Below are 11,128 nucleotides of genomic sequence, written 5' to 3' on the forward strand. Positions count from 1 at the left end.
GATAGAGAAAAAGTGTTGTACTGTTTCTCCAAGAAAAACAACCTTCTCAGTTTGGATGACCTCTTTGTGATTAAAAACTCTGTGCAAGTGTTAGGTTTGGTTGTGTCCATGCTGAAAGAACCTTCAAGCTTTCTCAATAGCCATCAGAGACTTATATTATTCAATCCCGCATGCCTCTCTACTAGCATATGTTGAGGACAGCATAGAGCACTTCGGTTTCATGGCGTTCAAAAACAAAGCCGGAGTTTCGTGCACCGAATTTTTAGAACATTTATTTTATCCCAAAAGCACCTTCTTTACCAGGAATGATAAGCCCTTCCTACAGAAGGAAGGAGTGTGCATTGCCTCCAGTTTAACACCTGTTCTAAAAAAAAGTGCTCATCTGTGTCAGTCTGTTCCTGCGTCTGTGTTTTACTTCCGCTTCAGAATATGTGATTCCGAAATCTAATTGGCTCTTGACAACTTTTAGGCCACATTCCTTGTTTAGAGCCAGCTCCAGAGCTTTTTTGTTGATCTCGTTCTTATTTGTTAGCTTCTATACCTCTGCCAATTTTATCTATGGACTTAATGAACTTCATGGCTTGTGCCTCTTAATCAGGTCTTTCATCCCATGAAAGAGCTACCAAAATCATGCCTAGCTACCCTACCTCCTACTTTTGCACACAACCTGTAATGATATTTGAGATATTATTTATTTCAATACAAGATGACTGTCCTGGTTAAAGCAGAATAGGAGTTTCCTAGAGAGATCTTGAATTCACCTGTTTATTCTGCACTAATTTTCTGCAGTCCGTAATTCTGGTTCCAATTTGCCCGTTTGCAGAAGGTATTCAAGATTCAGACTATTCTGCGAATTCTACTGGTAGCTACCATGTACTGGTCTTGGAACCTATGCCAATTCCCTGGCAGTCTGGGTTTCTTGCCTACCTTTGTATTGAAGTCATTCACCAGTAGAGTTGATTAGTTTTTTACCTTACTCCTTTCCAATTCCATTTCATCATAAATGTTTCAGTCATCTTCTCGTCATGACTGGATGGAAGTGCATAGGCCTGTACTACCTTCACTCTTGCCCATTAGTAGAAAATGTGGGATGTACTATGACAAGAAAACCTGAGTATATCTTTACGTTCACAAAGCAGCTTTTGCCATCATGTGCAACTGCACAATTTAGGGCCTCCATATACCTCTGCCATGTACCACCACCATACACTGCCTCCACCAGCCTTAAACAGCTCTCCTGGCCTTTCGGAAGCTGGTAGAAGTGGTTTGCTCTGGCAGTACATGATAAAGCTATGCTGAAACAGTTGGAAATTGAAATTGCAGGAAAACTGCACATCCTTTATGAAGCAGACTGTTCAGCCAGTTTGAAAATTGAAAGTTCAGGAAAAGACAAGGGATCGCAGAGCCATACAGGACCTTTTTGAGGAAAAGCAATGGCACATAGCTGTCTCACTGCTCAGTGGACACCTCAATGGCACTCTGAGGATATGGGCTGAAAGAAGAACAAGAGAAATATGCTGTAGGGAGGGCTTCTGAATACATTTGAACTACCTAGATATTTAATGTGCACTGACATAGCACAGCACACTGGCACCTTTTGCGTGTTGCCTCCATCAAATGGCCTGGATTGCACTCAGGTCGCCTGGCTCAGTAGTTGAGTGCTCTAACTAAACATGCAATGCTTACAGCTAGGCTTATTCAAAGCCTTTTCGGTCAATTGCCCACCTGCAGAATTGCAGTCAGCATCAGCTCTGGCAGTGTGATCACCAAAGGGAGAACAAATGAAGCAAAACAAAACTTCCAGTCGAAAGAAGGAGGTCACATATGTTAATCATTTTTTATAATGTTTGCAGGTTTTCATTTTAATAACTAAGAGATATGTGGGTTTGGTTTGTATAGGTGAATTGTACAGAAGGCACATATTATGTACTTGATAGAGCTCAAGATTTATACCCTTAACTAAAATTAATTAGTCAACTTTTTATTTTTGATTGGGGCAAGATTATATTGCAGAATTAAGGGCTGTGAACATTGAAGGTGAGCACAGTTTTAAATTTTCTTAATGTGCAGTACGGTTTGAGATACTGAGCTTCTGAAGTGAACATTTAAAAACTCGTTAATTTTGCTTTCCTATGTTGTGCATTTATAAAATAGCATTGCTTGCATTTGTAGCGCCACAGGTTGTGTATTTTGTGATGTAGAAGTAGCCAGCCTGCAGCAGCACCATTCTATATATGTGCAACATTAAAGCACGTAAACTAGGTTATCTTTGAGGTGCTATTTTTTACTGTTGATATTTCGCACCACATTGCAACTGGGCTCACCTATGGTGCCAGCGTTCAGTTTTTCAATAGAATCCCACCCTCTAATTGAATAAATAAAAAGGTGACTGGACATTTTTAATTGTGTATTTCTTGAGCTACATCATGTACTGAATGTCCACAATGCTGTCCCAATCAGCCAGTGTACATTCATCGGATGTCCAAAGTATGTCCTTCGTTGGGTATACGTATATCCATGGGAGATCCGCGGACGTCCAACGGCCCTCGCACGGTCCTCAAACGAAGGTACAAACATAATTATTTAGACCGCCGACAGACATCCATCTCGGAATTCTGCCGCCGGACCTTCTGAGGATATTAAAGCGGAAATTTGGGCTAGTTGAAAATCATTCACAATCATATTTTTTAACGCTTGTTTTGACACGAGGACAGAGTAACACATGCACAGGACAGACGCTAGCGTCTATCCTGTGCGTACGTGTTACTCTGTCCTCGTGTGAAAACAAGCGCTAGCAAATATGATTGCTTCTGAGGATATTCGCAGCTAACTTCTTCTCCACCATCATGCAGCAAGCCAGAACTAATACCACCAATTACATCTCGCAGGGCCGATGGGTTTATTAAAAGCCCGCAGAATGTCAGAAAACGGACCTACGCCTTGCCGTATCATATGCATGAATCTGTAAAGCAATCAATGACCAAACCAAAATGGCAAAGCATATCAAATTCGGGCTGGTTTTATTAATGACATAAATGCCGTCTTCACTTTTCACAGAAGTTATTCAAGCTGGCCGCAGAAACGGTTTACGCAGCAGGAAGGAGACTGTACAGAACATCGATGAATTTGTAGCCAAACTGGAGGCGTTTTCAGCAGAAGACAGTGCACATATTTTAATTTCGGAATATGTCATTAAATCAAGTGAACATAACAGATCACATTCAATTCTATGCAATAACTCCACAGTGCCCACATCTGTAGCTGTGAGGCCAAGTTTACATCTTAAGCAACTGCTAAGCAACAGAGGTGAGAATATTTCTTGAAATGCAAAATAATTTGCTTCACCAAAAAGCACTGCAAAAACAAGACAAATATACCCAATTAGAAAGAGTTTTATACTAGTTCATGAAAAATGCGTTTACAACACTACAGCTACTCCCACAGGCAGTCACATCCATATGCCTAAAAATTCACCTGTGAGAGTAGGGATCCTTACCACACAGCTGCTATCTACCCGTTAACTACGCACGTTGGGCACAAGGTACACTCATAGAGTAAGTTTGCGGGATGTGGATTTCCAGAAAAATGTTTAGTTTTGCATTGCCTCCCTGCGCAGTCAGCAGAAATTTGTTCAAAAAGATCGAATATTTTCCCTCAGGATTCTAGGCTTTTGATAAATTGCTTTGGCTAACAGCACAGAGGAATTTTTTCCACGAATTCTCATCCCGCCAATTTTTATCCATCCCTGCACAAGTACACTGCACTTCAGCTAGATACCCTTCGCAAAGAAAAACAAAGTATTCGTTATGTCAGAGAAGGAAACTTGCACTGCAGTTCAAGCTTACCTGAAGGCTCCTGCTGTACACTGCAGGTAATATATAGATGCTAGCTTAGGCCAGTCAAGTCCACACTGCATCGGAAAAAAAGAGTTTCGGAGAGTAACTTATACCGCACTTTGTCAACAATGCAGCAACAATGCAGTTCAATCTCTGTCATAACTACTGTGCTCACAAGGTTCGATGATGGATCACGCATTGGGGCACCGACAGAATATTTGATGATCAACAGCTGCACAGGAGTAACGAAGAGGAGTCTGCTCACAATCCAGGAACGTGTACCTCTAGGGGTGCCATATATGGCCCTGCTACCTAGCTCAGCATTGAGTCCTGCGAGCATAAACATGTTTGACAAAGCTGCACCAAGTCCTTGCTGCACCAACGCACTGCATGATCTCATTGCACTCAGTTCTCAGTGATTGGGAAATAAGTGAAAAATGTGTGACTGAAGTTCGCACATTTAACAAAACACTTGAGCTTTCCTATAATTGGCTTATTGGGAAAATAAATTCTCGCAGTATCTGTCTCGTATATCGTTGAACACCTGAACAACGCCGTAAGGAAAAGGATAAAGGAGGAAGTGAAAGAAAAAAGCAAGAAATAGGTGCCGTAGTGGAGGGCTCTGGAATAATTTTGACCACATGGGGATCTTTAACGTGCACTGACATCGCACAGCACACGGGCGCCTTAGCGTTTTGCCTCCATAAAAACGCAGCCGCCGCGGTCGGGTACGAACCCGGTTACTCCGGCTAGTAGCCGAGAGCGCTAACCACTGATCCACGGTGGCGGGTTTCTTACGAAGAAAAATTTAATTTTGAGAAAGACAAAATTCACCGCCAACACTCTCTCATGTTCGACTTCACCATTAGTTATAGGAGGTTTGAGTCTTTACATTAGTGTGCTACTGCAAAGCTACTACAAAGCCACTGCAGAGTGCAAAGTACAGTGCAGTAGATGGTTGGAGACTTCAATTCGGCAAGACTAATGAAACAAGTTGACAAGCTGTGAAGGTAGGCGACTTTTATATTTTCATGCTACCTGTGCTTTCCATGTGGCATAATTTAGGCACCAATACGCTCTGCAGGCAGGACACATCCACACAAGGGCAATAGGAAAATAAGAAAAACTCAGTCGCGAAACAGTGCAAAACACACACCGTCCTGACGCTGTTTTTCGCGCTTTCTGTTTCATCGCAGTTATGAAAAATTCCCTTAAGATTCACTCCATGTAGCTACACTCTGTCTTAACTTTTTTAGAAGTGTAGAGCAAAAGACAGCCGCGACGCAGTGGCTTCCGGAGCTTTGAGTTAGACACGCGAACGCGAGGAAACGTTTGCTGCAGCTATTGCATCGTGCTTGCAACATCCACTTCAGTGCAAACAAGTTGTGCAATAGAGAATAACGGCGTTAATGCGCTTCATTAATCCCACAGTAAAATAATGAAAGTAATATTCAAGCACAGTTACCTACTTCGGAATTGATAGCACCAGGCTGCAGGCCGCTTCTTTCATCCGAAGCAACAAAGCATCTTTGTCTCAGCAAGGGCACGACACCGGAGCTTTTTCGCGAGAACTTCACGTGCAAAAGAATGTCTTTTCGAGCGCGTAGGTGACACGTCACATTTGTAGCACAGCCAAGCAACAACAGAACAAACAAACCGCACATTGCAGCAAAAGTAAAGGTTGAAAAGAGCACCACGCCACGAAAGCCAATGAGCCGATCGCGCCGCAGCTGTTGATGGACGGATTTAATTCTATCGACTTTTAGGCCTGTCGACTTTTTTGTTCAGTCGTTTAGCTGGTTTAGTTCGCGCGGACAGCTGCATGCATGGCTGCATGCCTCAGCTCGAAGGATTGGAAAAGGGCGTTATTTATGACCACTGGCGGCAGAAAGTCGTGAATTTAGATTAATTCAGGTTCTTTCACATTAACACTACACTGGAGTGATACTAATCAATTATTCTAAATATTAAACTACTTGCTGGTAGAAATGCAATGGAGTGAATTTTATCATTTAGAAAATAGAATTTCTTTTCAATTTTTTGTCTAAGAAAAAACAAAATATGCATGCCATTTCGCAAGTTCCCATCCCTAGTGGGATATTTACGGATACTCCTCGGACATCCGCCCGCGGATGTCCACCAGCCATTCGGTAACGAATGTCCCCTGGACATACACAGAATATCCGATGCGTATATACAAATATGGACGTACGTAGGAATGACCTACGGACATGCCAGCCTGTCAGTGGAGATTGGGGCCTTACTCGGACCTACCACGGATATCCGTGGTTGACTGGGGTAAAATGAGCCTGCAAAAACGGCATTGCAGCCTGGCTCATAGTTGTGTCACAGTTTTACAGTAGCAGTCTGTAAACATTAAATTACTCAGCATACATCACTCGATATGGTGCACACAGTATGCACCAGATTGACTAAAAATTGGCCAATGCGAGGCTTAGCGCAGCTTCAAGAATGACATGAGGCATCCAGTTAGCTCATACTATCACTAAGTTCAACCCACAGTACATGTTGCAGCCTTTATACCATGAGGTGGTGCCTTGCGTCACATTGCACCGTTTATGCTCTAATGGTTAACCTATAAAATTCTAATCTAAGCTCTGTGATGTCTTCAGAGTCTCCTTTTAAAAATAATTCATTCAGTGCCATATCTTCATCTTTAGTAGCTTGAGCACCTACCATCAACGTGGCACATGATGGTTCTGTGATTTTATGAGTGGTGGTGACTTGGCTGCCTATGTGAAAAATATTCGTGTGAAAACTATCGTGTGAAAAATATTCCTCTGAGCACCAGCTGTAAAAAACTTACTGTGTTTAGTAAGATCTAATCACACCTCAGCTTTTGATTCACAATGCTCTTGACAGTAAAGAGATCATTCTATGCAGGAGCATCTCTGATTGCATATGCATTGTGATATTGGGCGCTGAAAGCCCCGTCCTGTATGCTGCATACTTCTGTTTCAACACTAGATGCACTTAGACACGCCGAGCAGAACGGTGGGTCTAAAAATTAACATGCAGGAAACCAAAGTAATGTTCATTCGCCTCACACGGAAACAGCAGTTTACAGTTCGTAGCGAAGGGCTGCAGGTGTTAAGGGAATACGTATACTTAGGACAGGTAGTGATCGCTTATCTGGATGATGAGAGGGAAGTAACTAGAAAAATGTAGTGGAGTGCATGTGTCAGGTTCTCTTGGATTTTGAATAGCAGTTTACCAATATCCCCCAAGAGAAAAGTATACAACAGCTGTATATTACCAGCACTCACTTATGGGGCAGAAATTCAAAGGCCAGTTAAGGACAGCACAGCTTGCTGATACCTGATTTATTATCTGCTGCGGGTCCTTGGACCCAAGATAGTAAACTTATTTTTGGAATATGCCAGAGTGCTTGGCCTGAAGCACTCTAGCACGGGTCGGCCCGGTATTGCACTGCCGGAACCCGGGGCATATTAGCGCGCGCCTTTTCTTTCTATATTTGCTCTCCTACCCTTTAATTCTCCGACTTTCAGCACGCGGCAGCAAGCGTGGCTCGGCTTGAGCCAGTAGGCAGGCCCGTGCACTTTCCTTTTCTTTCTTCCTGTCAGCAGTAGCAGCAACAGCTAGCTATGGAAAGAAAAATGATAGGTTTACCATCAAGCCCAGAAGTTTGCAAAGTGAGTGAGGGAACAAACGTGGGTAATCTCAGTACAAATCAAGAGGAAGAAATGGATTTGGGCAGGGCATGTAATGCAAAGGCAAGATAACTGCTGGTCCTTGAGGGTAACAGTGAATTCCAAGAAAGGGCAAGCATAGCAGGGGGCGGTATTAAGTTAGGTGTGGGGATTTCAGAAGCTTCCAAGCATAGGGTGGGCGCAGCTAGCAAACGACAGGGTTAATTGGAAAGACATGGGAGAGGTCTTTGCCGTGCAGTATAGGTGTAGCCAGGCTGATCATGATGATGCTGTAATGCAAAACCTGCTGCAATGCATGGGGCTATGTTTGTTGCAACATCATGTGTATTTTGAAAGGGGGCTGAAGTTTTATCTCTGGCCTTAAGAAGATGTCATCAGAATTATTTCATATACATGTTTAAGTGTGGCTACACATTTAAGTGATAACTAGGCACCAATATTAAAGTTGTTTGATGCATTATAAATGCATGCCGAGTCCTGTGAGATGGTGTTCATATGGCTGTGGGTCAGTTTACAATGTTTTGGGGAGCAATAATAGGTGATGCTACAGCAAAAATTTTCGGGTTATGTGCCATGCAGATTTATGGCGACAAATTGGCCATGTAAAGCATTCCAAGATCTTAATGCAGCGAGTAATTGGAATCTCTAGAGCAACTTACTGTTGGCTGGCTGTGGGAGAAGCAGTAGCTATCATACCAGCACAATGCTCTTCCCATCTTTCTGAGCGTGCTTGTAAGGCTCCGAGGCACTTTGTTTTACATAAAAATTTGGTATAACAATTATGTGAATGGTGTTATAAGATCTCATTTCTATAGAGGATTTGGCTCCAATAATGTTCCAATGCAAGAACTTTAACTTATTCTTACGTGGGTGCCATGCAGCTAGCTCTGGAATTCTGCTTATATATGTGGAATGATATACCTTCTAAACATGACTTCTTTTTCTGCAGCTCGTAGGCATCAACATGGAGGAGCCAGCATTTGTCTCGGAACATCCTGTCGGTGAGCCCGAAAATGTGCAGCGCCCTTCACCAGCTCGAGAAGTTCAAGGTAAAGTGGCAAGAATGCGCAGCTGAGATTTAGTTTCATTTTCCACAATAACTTGACGGCTAATACAAATTTGTTCGTGTTTTATATGTATAATTCTCTGTATATCTAGCGTATACTACTTGTATCATTTTTATCTTTATAATTCAAGCTTTTTAAGAAGATTTGATTTCAACGAAATATTTATTAGATATCGTCTAGCAAACTGCTACACATCTACAAGCTATTAGCTTTCTTTCAAAGTGCCATTTCGATGCACTTGTTGATGCACTTGTTGTAGAATTTGTTGTATATTTCATCAGATCCCCCCATTTCTTTCTTTACCATTTTGTTTATGTAATTCAGACAACAATGTACAATGCTCAGAAAATACCACAGTTTTTCTCTAAAGACCTTTGGTCTTTGTGGGCACTCTTGCTATGTGTGAGAAGCTATGAGAGCTTTGTGAATTTACATTTGGATAATCTGCGCCATAAGAACGTCATGCTCGTGGTGACTCAAGTCTCATCCTGTAATGTGTCTTCGATTTCACTGTAATACCTCGGATGGCAACTGACATTGATATTACTGCTGGCCGTGTCGGCTTTCAGTATAATGCTAGCACAGTTGCCAGGTCTTATACATTTTAATGATGTTTAATTAACTTGTCTCTGTGGGTGGTAAATTCCTATGTAACACATGCCTTGGCAGCCTGGGCTCAAAAACAGGATCCGTATGCAAACAAATTTCGTGGCCGACACGACACATTTACCATTAAGAGTTTGTCTTGTACCTGAATAAAGAACATGGTCTGCTCCTGATTGGAAAATATGACTGTGTAATGTGTAGCAAAGCAGTGCATTTTATTCTGGGTGCCTCATAAAAATATATCCAAGCTTTTAAGAAATACTAGTGTCCAAACCAAATGAAACCAGCTGAGGGCTGGTTAGACTTACGTGGCCTAGTCTGCAGTATTAGTCTTTCTTGAAAGTTCAATAATTAGTAAAAACCAATTAGGTAAATTTTTAAATATTGGATTCAAGGAATAAAGTGTTCATTCAGAAATTGTAGATTGTCTCGAAAAACAGCTTGCTTAATTGTTTTCACCAAGGTACCATTTATGTAAATTAGTTCTCTACCAGCCTTAAAAGACAGCGGCGCTTTTTCATTCCAATACATGCCTCGGAGAACAAAATCTCCGAGGCGCTGTCTCCGATCAGGCTTTATTTGTGTTATGGGTGAGAGATATATGTCAGCTTGTCACTAATCATTTAAGGTCAATAAATAAAGCTGCGTAAATGGTACTGTGATGCAAAATGAAGCCATCTGTCCTTCCAGACAATCTACAACTTCTGGGTTTTCTCTTCATTCTCCAAGCCAATAACTGAAAAATTACCTTTACCAAGCACATAACTTTTCAGACCAAAAAAACACCACATGCCTGGACACACGACTTTCAGCAGCCCTAAGTTGGTTTCATAGGGCTAGGAAACTACCGTATTTTTAAAGCTTGTTCGCTTTAGCTGGGACACCAGGTACACACAAAACACAACATGTACCATCAAGGTGGCAGTCTGGGCATGTTGGTGATTCATGGTGGAAATGTACAGTGCCACAAAAGACGAGGACACAAGAAAGACACATGACACACACCAGCGCTCGTGTGTCCCATGTAAGGAAGGAAGGAAGGCCTCAGACGTTGCTGGCACATACCCACTACGGGGGAGTGGCCAAGACACAGGCGGTTAATTACTGGATACAGGAAAGTTTTGATGGGAAAAGGAGTGGTAATAGTATGTAGTCTGAGAGATTGGAAGAGGGAAGGAAAGGGGTCCGGTTAACTTGGAGATCAAAGACGGGACAATGGCTTAATGTGCATAATAGTATACAATGCCTGTAATGTTGCAATGTCGTGCTCACTGAGGGCGGGAAAAAGAAATTAGAATGGGAGTCGCTGCGTTTCGTGAAGAAAATTTTGCACAGCAGAGCGCACACTCCTGTCGCTTCGTCCAAGCAAAGAAGAGCCAATGGAAAGAACAACCGCGGAGGACACAGGCAAGCCCAGTTGATGAAATGGAATTTGCAAAAGACGCTTCCTCAAATGAGAAAAGCGGCGGCAGAACAGCAGGAAGTGATCTATTGTCTCAGGTTCGGCACAAAAAGGGCACAGTGGGGAAGCTGCCAGGCCAGATCTGTGAAGGTAGAAATTTAGAAGGGGAACCCGGCAACGCAAGCGCGTGAAAGAGACCTCTAGTCTGCGTGAGCGCCAGTCTTTGCTACTCCAAGGATGCAGAAGATGCTGATATTCGGGAGATGATGTAAGAGCCGAGGCAGCAAATTTCTGAAATATTGTGTAGCTGCGAAACCTCACCGCAGCTGTATATGCACACGATGGCAGGACGGCAACAATTGGGCCGCTGAGAGAGGCTCTTGCTAAGGAATCTGCAATCTCATTTAAGTGAAAGCCCATGTGACCGGGTACCCAAAGCAACCTTACCGAATTTAGATGGAGCGGAATCAGGAACTTAAAGAGGCGTAATGGCCGAGAGTCAGTGGGTGAGGATAAGGAAGAGCA

Source organism: Amblyomma americanum, chromosome 7 (genome assembly GCF_052857255.1).
Source record: "Amblyomma americanum isolate KBUSLIRL-KWMA chromosome 7, ASM5285725v1, whole genome shotgun sequence".
In the NCBI taxonomy this organism is placed as follows: Eukaryota; Metazoa; Arthropoda; class Arachnida; order Ixodida; family Ixodidae; genus Amblyomma; species Amblyomma americanum.